This window comes from Candoia aspera, chromosome 9, assembly GCF_035149785.1.
Source record: "Candoia aspera isolate rCanAsp1 chromosome 9, rCanAsp1.hap2, whole genome shotgun sequence".
Taxonomy (NCBI): Eukaryota; Metazoa; Chordata; class Lepidosauria; order Squamata; family Boidae; genus Candoia; species Candoia aspera.
The window spans coordinates 3033115-3044820 of record NC_086161.1 but is presented as its reverse complement, the minus strand read 5'-3'; the positions used below and the strand labels follow the sequence as shown (position 1 = coordinate 3044820).

The following is an 11706-nucleotide window of genomic DNA, read 5'->3' as shown; positions in this document are numbered from 1 at the left end:
GTACAGTATAAACCCCCCTATGGATTCCCAACACTGTATGTTTTCATGGGTGTTTTGGCAGCATGCAGTGCCTCCTTTCCCAGAACAAGGGGGTGCAGGACATTTTCAAAACAGACCCTATAAACAGAGCAACAGCTACAGAAAAAAGAGTCTGATGTGGCCACCAGATGGAGCTGCACATACAGAAACATCCCGCATGGACAGCTTGCTTTCGGCTGTGCACCACCACCACCAGCGGCAGCCTCTGTTCCTTCCCGCCAGAAGCAGCCACTGGCACAGCAGGAACCATCTGTAGTCATTGGATCCCAACCCTCAAAGAGAACCCATGGATCCCTAGCCTGGTTCCCAGGAAATTACGTATTTATGCTTCTGATGTTCCCAGCCCAATCTAAACCTGTTTATTGAAATGTGAACCTCCTGTTCCAGCAGAACACACCTAAACAACTTCTGCAGAAACACGATGCAAAGGGCAGCCGCCTTAAGGAGGTTTCTGCCCAGAACAGCACAGGAACCTGGATCCTTCTGCTTGCCAAATTGTTTTGGTTTTGGCTTACTGTGTTTTGTGAACATTCCTCACCAAACCATGGTTAGTACGATGGATGAATCTGGAATCCAATCACCTTCTAAAGACTCCAGTCTGGGGACCTGAGGGGAAGGATTGGCTCTGTGCTCCAACGTAATTCCCTCACTTAAATTTCTCCCCACGGTAAAGATGGTACTTTTCCCCTATTCCCCTGAACTAAAAGCATTTTTTAAAATCGAACTTGCATGAAGCTATAATCTGCTGAAATGCTTTGCCACAAAGGCTAGGCCTCTTTAACTCGATGCCCTACAAATGTGGGGGACAGCCACTTCTACAATTCCCAGTTAATGCAACCAAAAAATGTTGGCAGTTGTGGCCCAGCGCTTCTGGAGGGCTCCCTAATACCCAGGATTAGCTTGAAGGCAATCCTGCCTTCAGCCCTGAGACACCAGTAGCTGCCAAACCCATCAGGGCTTGACTTAAGGGCCACAACCAACTTGAGTGCAAAAGGCAGTATTCAGACTTCACCCTAGTTTCTCTTCCATGGATTCAATACTAGCCTGGCAATTCCCCCCCCCCCTAAGAGAGTAGGCCCATTATCGCTCCAGGGTCTGGGAAAGATGCTCTGGCAGCTGAACATCTGCAGGGAAGCTGAGCTGACCCCAAGTGGAAGGCACAGTGGAGTTCCTGTCAGTGGGACACTGGATTTTCCACAGCCTGTCCAGAGGTTCAGTGTCTCAAAAGGGAATGATGATATGGGATGCCATGGGATCAGAGCTGATTTTGGAGTGGCCTGAAACACTGTATGATGGTTCCCTCAAGGAGGAAGTATCTCAGCTAGGTTGGCCCCCAGGATGAGAGTACTGCATTCTCACCTCTGGCCATGAGGTGGCAGCATTTGCTAACAGATCATTTCTTCTGGCCAGCGGGATTCCTTGCAAGGATCCAGTTGAACAGGAGCAGTGAGCCTCATCTGCAGGTATTGCCAAATGCCCCCACTTTTATGCCACCCTCCAGAACGCTCTGCTGAGGCTCCATAGTGCCTTGAAAAGACCCCCCAGCCAGACAAACTGGATGCACGCACCAATTCCTGGTGATCAGAATTGCAAAAAAACCAAAACACCCTGGGCAGAATTCTAAGCATCTTCACACCAGATAGTTTTCACATGTGATTTTGGAATACCTTCACGAAGCCCTCTGAGGCGCACTTTTGAAAGGAGCCATTCTCTCTCACAACTGCTTACTTGCACACATTCATCGCATCAATATTTCCACGGGTCAACGTAATCTATTTCATCCAAGACTACGGTGCAGCTAGAGAGCAGTGCATTTTGAACCAGCCCAATCAGTGGACAGAGGAGATACTTGTCCCAGGATCCCATCAGCCCTTCCTGGTTGTCCCTCCAGACCAGTTACTTTGGTAGAAAAAAAAAAGCAGAGTCCATTCTCCCCATTTTGCAGAATGAAAGAATGGACTAAGGATCTATTGTGGACTGCCTAACTTTCAACTGCATTGTCTGGAACACTCCCTTGTTTAATATGTCAATATATGGAAGTGTAGGAATAAAGTAAGGAGTTTTGTCATGAGCAAATTAAAATGTGAAATACACACCCTTGATTTATTCCAGAATCCGTAGGCCTTCTTCTGAGGGAGGGAGGGAGTCTAAGAAGCTAATTTCTAGGAATTGTTTCAGCCAAGCAAGTCCAACAATGCTCTTATCGATCGTCTTTTATGACCTGATTCAGACTCCGTTACCAAATCCTTCAGACATTTGAGCAAACAACGGAGAAGCAGAAACAGGAAGGGGGAAAACTGAGTCAAGCTGGACTCCAGAACTGAAGTTCAGATCTCTGCCCTGCCTTCTTGGCATTCCTTCTCTTCACTGGATTCTTCATTTTCTTCTTTCTTTTCAAAGTCCTGTTCCAACTTGCTGGGTGGAAACCAATCTCTGCACACTGGGTGTATAGCTGTCCCCCCTCTCCTCCAGCTATTTGGAGCTGTTGCGACATCTCTTTTGAGGCCTTTGTCAAGCAAGACCTGGTGAGGAAAATAACAACAGAAAAAATTCATTCGTGCAATCCTGGACTTCGCCCCCAAGACAAATGGATTCAGGAAGGCAGGTGGAGCCGAGCTGGGGTGGCCTGGGCTTGTCTGTAGCAGATTCTGTCTTGATAAGTGAAAGGCACCTGTCCTCGGTCTGCAATCTGCTGTTTGGACACTGCCCCTGTTTTCTGTTTCCAGCAACCACCAGCAGGACACGCAGACAGACATGCTCGAAGCCCAAGGGACTAGCCGGCAACACACAACCTATGGGAAAGGTGAAAGACCATTGCCAGCATCGATGGTGCCTCTCTGCTCTCCAAAACTGCAACTATCCTTCTCCCGATTGTTCAGAAGAGCCCCGAGCCCTGCACTGAGTTGCATCCTTCTGGGAGAAAAAATGCTTTGATTTCCAGAATATTTGTCCATGGGAAATCTCCTAGCTTCCTTGGAAACCTCTGGGAGAGGAGGCACAGCTATGCAAACTGAATTACTCCATTCAGGTGCAGGAAGGGAAGCAGAGGGACACCCCCCCCCCTCGTGCTGTGGCTGCACAGTCAAGGTGGATTTTGGCAAGTCCCGTTCTTTCTTTAGGGAGTCTTGAAGGGCAAGGTCACACACATTGGACAGCACTGTAGAGCTGAGGGTGCCAGGTCAAGTTTCCCACAATGCATCCAACCAGCATCAGTCTCAGGGCGTTGTGGGGATTAAAAGGGCAGCCAGTGAAGCCCCCCCCCCACACACACAATGCTAAGGGGTGCCTGTTTTTTCCAGTTGGCCCCAGGGATGCCCACTGCACCCTGGATCCTGCTGCTGAGTCTAATGGAGAACAATTTGTGCATGAGCAGAAATACTTTCTTATGTGCCTCACATCAAATATGCCCCCTTGATGCTGAGTAAGTTGTGGATGAAAGAGGCAAAACAAAACAGCCAAAGGCCATGCTTTGTATCTCTAGGGCCATAACTATTCCCCTCTCCACCCCTGTATATAAACACCCACAGCTCAATCCAGCCAACCAGCGCTTATGCAGAAATAATGAATTCTGCCCCGCTCTGTCATGCCGTTTCTTTTAAAAGGGGGCCAACTCCACATCCAAACTAGGATGCAAAGGTTGCTTATGGCTAGGGGTGGGAGAAGAGGAAAAAAGCCCAAATACCTAAATGCTTTCCAATTGCAAAACATTCCTGGACCTTTTAGACCAGAGTTTTTCATGCTGGCTGGGGAATTCTGGGAGTTGAAGTCCACACATCTTAAAGTTGCCAAGTTTGAAAAACACTGCTTTAGACACTTCTGTTGCAATGTCGCCTTTAGAGCAAGAACGTTGCCAAGCCATTCTTGAGTAGATGGTTACCCATCTTCCTGCATCTCGGCTTGGTTTAGGACGCACTCATGCCCCTTTTAAAAGACTGCCTGGGTTATGTCCCACTACATTCGCAAAGGCGTGGTCCAAACATCTGCACTGTAGCCTTAGTGGTCAGGGCTCCTGGTCTAAGGATGGGACTGCCTTCAAACAACACCCCTTGTTCCTGTTCTGAAAGTGCACAACTTCAACGCTTAATTGCCATTACTTCGTGATTACAGACTTGGTTTTGAATCCTCACTCAAGTCACAGGCACAGTGCTGATTAGAAAGAGGGGCACCCCATATTAAATCAGTGCACAACAATGCAGTTCCTCCAAGACGAAAGTCCCGTGCTTAAATTCATTGTTTGTAATGCACCAAGTCAGAGTTGTGCAATTCAAGGGCCACATTGCGCTTTGCTGCGCATGTCAAAGGCTACACCCCAAAAGATGCCAGAACCAGGGCCCATGTTGCGAACAAGTTCGGGAAATGTAAGGGATGAAACCCCCTCCTGATATCTCTGCAAGGCTCAAGGTACCCATTTTGTGCTTTAAAACTATGCCACCCCACTCAAAATACCAATAAAATATCCCAGCTTTAACCCATCCAGAAAAGGGAGGCTGAGGGTTCCTTCGGCGACACTCAATTGTAGCTTAGGAAAGACGCACATGGTCTAATGCAATCCATGAAACCAGTCATTCCATCAGTCCTCGGTCACCCCCAGATACGTTGCTAAGTCAACCTTTAACCAATATTTCCTTTAAAAAAGAGGAAAAGGAGAGAGACTGATGCTGATCAGAGTCAAAGGCCATGTTTATTATTTTGAACTCCAGTCCTATGCATACTTATGCTGAATTTTTCCTGAAATTCAGAGAGGATTATTTCCAAATTTGGCAGCTTTTGATATTCCAGAAATTAGGGTTCCCTGGTTGAGTTTTGGAAACAGCCAGTTCACATCCAACCATTTCTACCTCCTTGGGAATGACTCTGGAGTTTAGAGGGCACCATTCAGAATCTAAATTATATCCCAAGAGCAACAATAAATGTTGGCATTCAGTCTCTTCACACCCAGTGCCTTCTGTTAAATTACAGAATGATCTGTTAAATCCATTATCCCCAGCTAGCATTGCTATTTGGGGTGATGGGAACTGTAGCCCAAGAGATCCAGGTAGGGGGCCTCTTCCAATTTTTTGCATAATCTCCCAGGATTTTCCATCTCATTTCTGAAACTGGAGATCAAAATGAGGTAGCATTCGTGTACTTAAGTCCCAAACTGGTTAGGTCAACTTTCCCCAGAAATGAAATAGCATTTAATTCCAACAGCCTTTGTCCTCCCTGCTTCCTCTTTAAATAAAAATTGAATTCTCCTGTCTGGAATAATGTTTTCCATCTCCCTCTGCCACCCAAAAACCAGAATGTTTCTTATCTGCACATTCATCAATCCAGAGCAGGTGGTTTTATTTGTGCAGTTTAAACAGAAGACCTTTCTATTAGATTATATTCATGAATTTTGAGGATCAAGGACTCCAAATATACTGTTTGAAAAGGCAAAATATACATCCCCATTTCAAATCATGGCAGCTTATTCTGAAAAGGGAAGACCAGGACAGACCCAATTCTCTGAAAACAAATTTGGAGAATTCAAGATCATTTTAAGAGGTGATACATTAAGCTATGCTTGTTTCTTCCGCCCACACTACCAATACCATAGTCTCCCAGCCTGTAGGAATGACAGGACTCAGCAGCAGGTATGTTACGGCCTCTGAGGATATGCAGAGTGCATCTTCCAGGTATCAGTAGCACAACTCAGAGCCAATGTTTGCAGGCCTCCCTTAAACCTTCGTATCCAATTACTACAGGCCAGGAATGCAAGAGACAGGCCATTATTTGAAAGATCCTGTTTTAGAGATGAACGGTTCAGAGGGCGGATCCTTGGGCAAGTTCCCCCAGCAATTCACATGTCCCCTGGGTCATGTTCTAGCACCTCTCTTCCACAGGATCAGGCAGAGCTTCCAATGTCAGCTACATACAGTCTCTGGATTTTAAGGGGTGGCCAAGCCCTCAAACCACCCTTTCCGCTGGTAAAACCCCGCTGGGTACTCTCTCACATTTCCAGGGTATCGCATAGGCCCTTCTGGGATGCCTTTCAGATTATGCACACTTAAAAGAAAGAAGTGGAAAGAGGACAGAGCATTTAAATGTGCAAGAGATGCTCTGAAAGACCGAGCTCCAGCAGAAAAGGAATTATGTCATAAATTAAGCAATGCACGTCTCTTTATCAAGAGTCAAGAGTATCTGTTGAAGTGTTTTTTCAAAAAAACAAAAAATGAACTGGAACAATGGCCAAATTATATTCATAGTAGATCATTAACATCTTAGCCTACATTTTCGTTGACTCAGCTGTCCCCAGTTCCTTCCAGGGAGGGATGGAAGGAAAAGGCGTGAAAAAATCCAGATTCAAAATTTGGAGATTTCCTCTGAGGTTAAAATACACCTCAGCCCGCCTTCCATGCGACTGCCAGGATCTAGGAGTGGGGAGAAAAATCCAACTTCCCAGAGACACTGAGCTCCCACAATGCAAATTGGAACAGTTGCAGCAAAGCAGCAGCTTAAAAACATGTCTACATCAAGGAAAAGGGGGGAGTGGGGCAGAAAGGGGGGACACATCGGACGATCCCAAGTCTCATGGAATGGTGTCCCACGCTCACCAACCCCCACTGCTTACAGGCCTCAGTGGCTATTTTCCTGGCCATGCCACGCCCCCCTGGCAGGCCATCTTTATCCACAAAAATATCAGGCCGTCCCCCCAAATGCACCCCAATCCCCAGACCTCCCCAAACTGTGGCAAGGAGGTGTCATCCGGTGGCGGCTGGAATGGAAGTGCCAGGGCTGACCCAGGATTTGTCATCTGCAAAGATGTGGGCTCTCTTTGGGGGCACCTGCCTTGTTTGGGGCAAGGAAGCTAAAAAGCTGAAAAGGAACCCCAAGGGGGGGTCCCAGGAAGATGGGGCCAATGGACCCTGTTCCCCCAGACCCTCTCCTAGATGGGGAAATGCTGGGTTTTCCTCCAAGAGAGTCCATTTTCTGAAGCCTTTGAATATTCAAATTGAAACTATCGCGCAATCCTTGATTGTCAAATCAATGGATTCTAGAGGTTTTAAATACTTGGCTTGTGGGGAGAAAAATTCAAACTTATATCCGTAGGTATAAAAGATTAATATTGTTTGTCTCCCAGTCAAGATCTGCACCAAGGATTTAGAATTCTTTTTTAATCCAAAAAATCCTGTTTTCTTGCATGTGTTCCTTTTTGCATTAGGAAGCCCAGCTGAGTGTTCTTGATTTGGTCCACACGACACTGTTGCGGGTGGAAAACAAATTTCTCCATTTTCTGTTTCTGCAGAATGTCAGGTAAGTCAAAATTGAATCTCCACTGGGTTTTGGGGTATGGGGTCAGATTCCTTCTCTCCCATGCCTTTTTGGATTGTTTGCCTTCAAATAATTAAAAAAAAAATGGAAAGGAAGGAAGGGAATGGGAAAAGAGAGTCAGAGATTCCCAAATTTACAGAGCAATGAAATCAAATGTTTTTAAGTGCATGCATGTTAAACCAAACCCGATGCAAACTCATATACATAAAATACACACACACACAGACACACACACAGACGCACACCCAGTGCTGTTGTGCCAAGGTTATAGGGAGAACGCCGTTCCCAGCTGTGAATGCTCTGGAATGTGCCTGCTCCAAACATCGCTGAAACCATTCTTTGGGGGGGGGGGGAAAGTGCATTGCTAATCCTTAATCTGCCTGGTTAAAATTTGCACTTTTGAAAACAGACTGAGTTTCTGGCATTTCAGGTTAGGGAAGTGGGTTGCAAAGTGTTTTTAAACGTGTGTGTGTGTGTGTGTGTACCCCAAAACCCCAACCAGTTAATTACAGTTTTGATAAACAAGGGGTGGGAGCTTCCATCCCGCCACCAAAGTTCTGGTTTAGAGAAAGACAGGCGAGTCGGGCGCAAAACAGCCCTTGGCGCGGGAAGGGACCATCCGCTTTTTGGGGGGTGCGGGGCTGCTCAAGGGAGATATCCCCCCTTGCAAACCGATTTGGCTCGGAAGGACCCCCCCCACCCGTCTCGTGCAATGCTTCTGACGGCCAGCAGCGGCGCTGCAGCGCACCGAAAGTTCCGCACGCAAAGCCGCTGCGCGCTTTTTGCCCGTTCCTAAGACCTCCGGGGCGCGATCTCCGGGATTTGAGCCTGCCTCGGCCGGGAGCGGCTTTGGGGGAGCCGAGAGAGGCGTGCGAAGGGCAGGCGGGGGATCGGCGAGGCGTGTCTGGTGCAACTGGCGGAGAGGAGGACCGGGAGGCGGGGGACAACCGCGGGCGCGCGTCGGAGCGCCACCGGCGGGGAGGAGACCGCGAGCCCAGGAGCGCGCTGCGCCCCTGAGAATTCGCTTAGTCGGCGACGCCGGGCGCGTTTGCTCCAGCGCCGCTTCCTCTCCCCGCCCCGGCGACAGGGGGGCCGGGGCCAGCGCGCCCTCCAACGCGACCGCCCGAGCGGGGCTGGCCGGAGAGGGGCAGCCAGGCGCGCTCCGCCGTCCGCGCACGGACCCGGGGCGCTCTCCAAGGTGGCTCCGCTCCACCCGACGGCGCCCCGACTCTCCCGTCCCCTCTTACTACGCTTCCCCGCTCCCCGAGCCGCATCGGGGAAGCAGCCGCGGCGTCCCCCGGCTTCCCCCCTTGGAGCGCGGCAGGAGCCGCGAGCGGGGCCAATTCTTCCGCCCCTCCCACCCGGGCACAATCTGGTCGATGCTGCGCCCGGAGGACGGGAACGCGCAGGCTGCCACCCCCTGAGCCCGCTCCCCTGGGAGGGCAGACCGCGGGGGCGTCCGTTGCAGACGACTCCTCCGCGCCTCCTCCAGATTATTACATTTCCCGGACCGGCGAGAAGACGCAGAGCCCCCCACAAAAGGCCCAGCCTTCTTCGCCCCCCCCTCGCCTCTCTCCTCCTCCTCCTCCTCCTCCTCCGCTCCCAGATCCGAAGCGACCAGCCGCTCCGCTCACCCCCTTCCCCGAAAACGAGCGTGCAACTCACTCACAAAGGCCGGCGCTGCTGCACCACCCAGGCGCGTTCAGGGCCCTCCTCACTCCGGCGTCAAATCACAGGGCGCGGGGCGCTCAGGAACGGAGGAGGCTAAACTACACTTCCCAGGATGCCTTGAGGGGGAATAAAGCCCAGGTGGTCCAGACCCCGAGGGGAGTCTATTTTCAACAGGCTTCTCCAACCTGGAGCCCTCCGGAGCCAACGGCATTCAAACCATAAATCGCCCAGCTTGGGCAGGAATCTCAAAAGTGATGTCCCACACGTTTGAAGGGTGCCAGTTGAGGAAGGTGGGTTTAGATGCACAGAGCAGCTGAACATTAGGTGAATGCTAAGCCCCAATAAAAAAATTGCAAAGAACGCCATTTTTTAAAAAGGATTTTAGCTGAATATGTGCTGGAGAGGTCATGCTGAAAACATGCTAGTTGGATACTCCTAAAAATGTCCAAGATTTATACCAGTGTTTCTCAACTTTGGCAACTTTAAGCTGTGGGGACTTCAGTTCCCAGAATTCCCCAGCCAGCAAGGCTGGCTGGGGAATTCTGGGAGTTGAAGTTCCCACAGCTTAAAGTTGCCAAGGTTGAGAAACACTGATTTATAGATTGCAACTGGTGCTTTTGAAATTGTTCTTAACTGATTCTGAGCTAGAGATAAACAGTAAATAAGAAGCTTGCCACCCACCCCAAATTGCTGAGGGATCCAGACAGGAAGTGGGGTGCAAGAAATTTGCACTGGGCGGAGATGCAACACAACAGAAGCCCTAGAAGGACTAGCAGACAGAATTGACCCCGTGGTTCAAGATCCAGATGGCAGTGAGGGTCGAATAAAACCATCGAACCCATCGGTGGTTGTTGCTGTGAAAAACAATGTTCCATGTGTGGAATGCTTAGGAAAAGGATAGAACCCCAACAGCCAATATCTTTGTACAAGGTGATGATGTGAGCAGCTAAAATTATGTGGAGGGTGGAGGGTGGTGCAAAAAAGGTGATTAAACTCTTGCACTTCCTGGCCTAAGAAACAGTGATGGCCGTTTTAACAGGAGATACATTCAGCAAACGTATTGGGAATAAGAGCACCGGTGCCTGTGTCTTGAATGTCTCTAGGGTTAGAGGTAGCATTTGGATATTGATAACCGGGAACACAATTCACTCCCCTTTTTATTGGATATTGTTGAACGGTGCTCTTTTCTTCTTCATTTTGTTAGCTGCCTAAAGTATCAGCTTGAGTAGAAAGCAGAGATTTAAAGAGAGCAAGTGGATATATTCCGAAAATGTTCTACTTGGGGACTTCTTTTCAAAAGCCCTCTGTGGAGCTCTGTATACACACAGGGCAGGCCTACAGGCTAATCCTGCTGCGCTCATCTTAATCTTTTTACAAAGGCTCATAAAAAAAAACTTGGCGACTTTTCCTGTTTGAAGAATTCAGTCAGTCTCGGGCTAAATCTTGTCGCTGGTTGCGAGTCTGGAATTTTCTTGTGCTTGGAGACATTCTTAAAAGCCCAATAAGAGCCAGCAGAGGATAGTAGTTAAGTTATTGGGCACGGAGTGGGGAGACCCGGGTTCAAATCCGGCCTTAGCTTTAGAGGCTCCCTGGGTGACTTTGGGCCATTTTTCCTCAGCCCACTGTTCTTCCCAGGGTGTTATTTTGGAGGTAACTAAAGAGAGATCCCATGTAAGGTGCTGTGAGCTCACACAGGAAAGGCAGAATATTAATCTAAGAAAGAAAGAAAGAAATATGAGATATAACTGCCTGTTTTCCACTTTCAGACTTTTTTCTGTCCCTTCCCTTCCCTGGATAATATTCATATACATGCTAAGGATCGACCTAGAAAAATTTCTTTCCTAGTTCTGGATAAAGCATTGGAGCAAATACCGATCTTTCAAGTAGTGAATAAGATTTGCCAGAAGTTGTTTCCTAGGACGGAGCTACAAAGTTGAGAATAAAACGCAGCTGGATAGTCACACTGGTGTTGGTTTAAAAAAAAAGGAAAAGGATATTCTTCCAGGGGCCACAAACCTCTCAGCTAAAGCTGACAATAAATGCTTGATAGATTTTCAGAAGATGCAGCCAGGGTGTTCAGAGGGCATGGCCAAAAAAGTCAAGACTGGGGCCATAGCAGTTAGTCCAATCTCTTTTTTTTAATGTCATGAAACACACATAAAAAACAGCAGAGCTTCGATCTCACCATCCTGGCTGCCATCTTGACTTTTTTGACCATACCCTGCTGACATCCCTGAGATGCAGCTTTAGGATAAGGGGATGTCAGCAGGTTTAAGGCTGCAGAGGCTGATCCTGGGAAATGGGGGGAGATCTAAGTAAGACAAAAATACTTCTGAGCAAACGTGTAAGTTTACAGTGCACATTGGATTGCTTCATGTTCATGTTGGGGGGGGCATGATTCGCAATCCAGATGTGCCTAGAGGCCAACTAGGAAGGGCTGGGATTTGAACTCAAAACCCAAAGAAGAGGGCCTTTGCACAGAGGGCCCTAACCCTAATCTTAAACCAAGACAAAGTGGTTTGCAAATCCCACCGTATGGTTTAATGCAGTGTTTTTCAAACTTGGCAATTTTAAGATGCAGGGACTTCAACTCCCAGCATGCTGGCTGGGGAATTCTGGGAGTTGACGTCCACACATCTTAAAGTTGCCAAGGTTGAGAAACATTGATTTAACATAATAGGTGAACCCTTCCAAATGTGGTTT

General features: G+C 48.4%; 1 protein-coding gene across 1 annotated transcript in view; it reads right to left on the bottom strand.

Annotated features, from left to right (window-relative positions):
* Positions 1–11706, bottom strand: part of NHERF4 (NHERF family PDZ scaffold protein 4) — a 284353-nt gene that overhangs the window by 92362 nt on the left and 180285 nt on the right. The window lies entirely within an intron of this gene.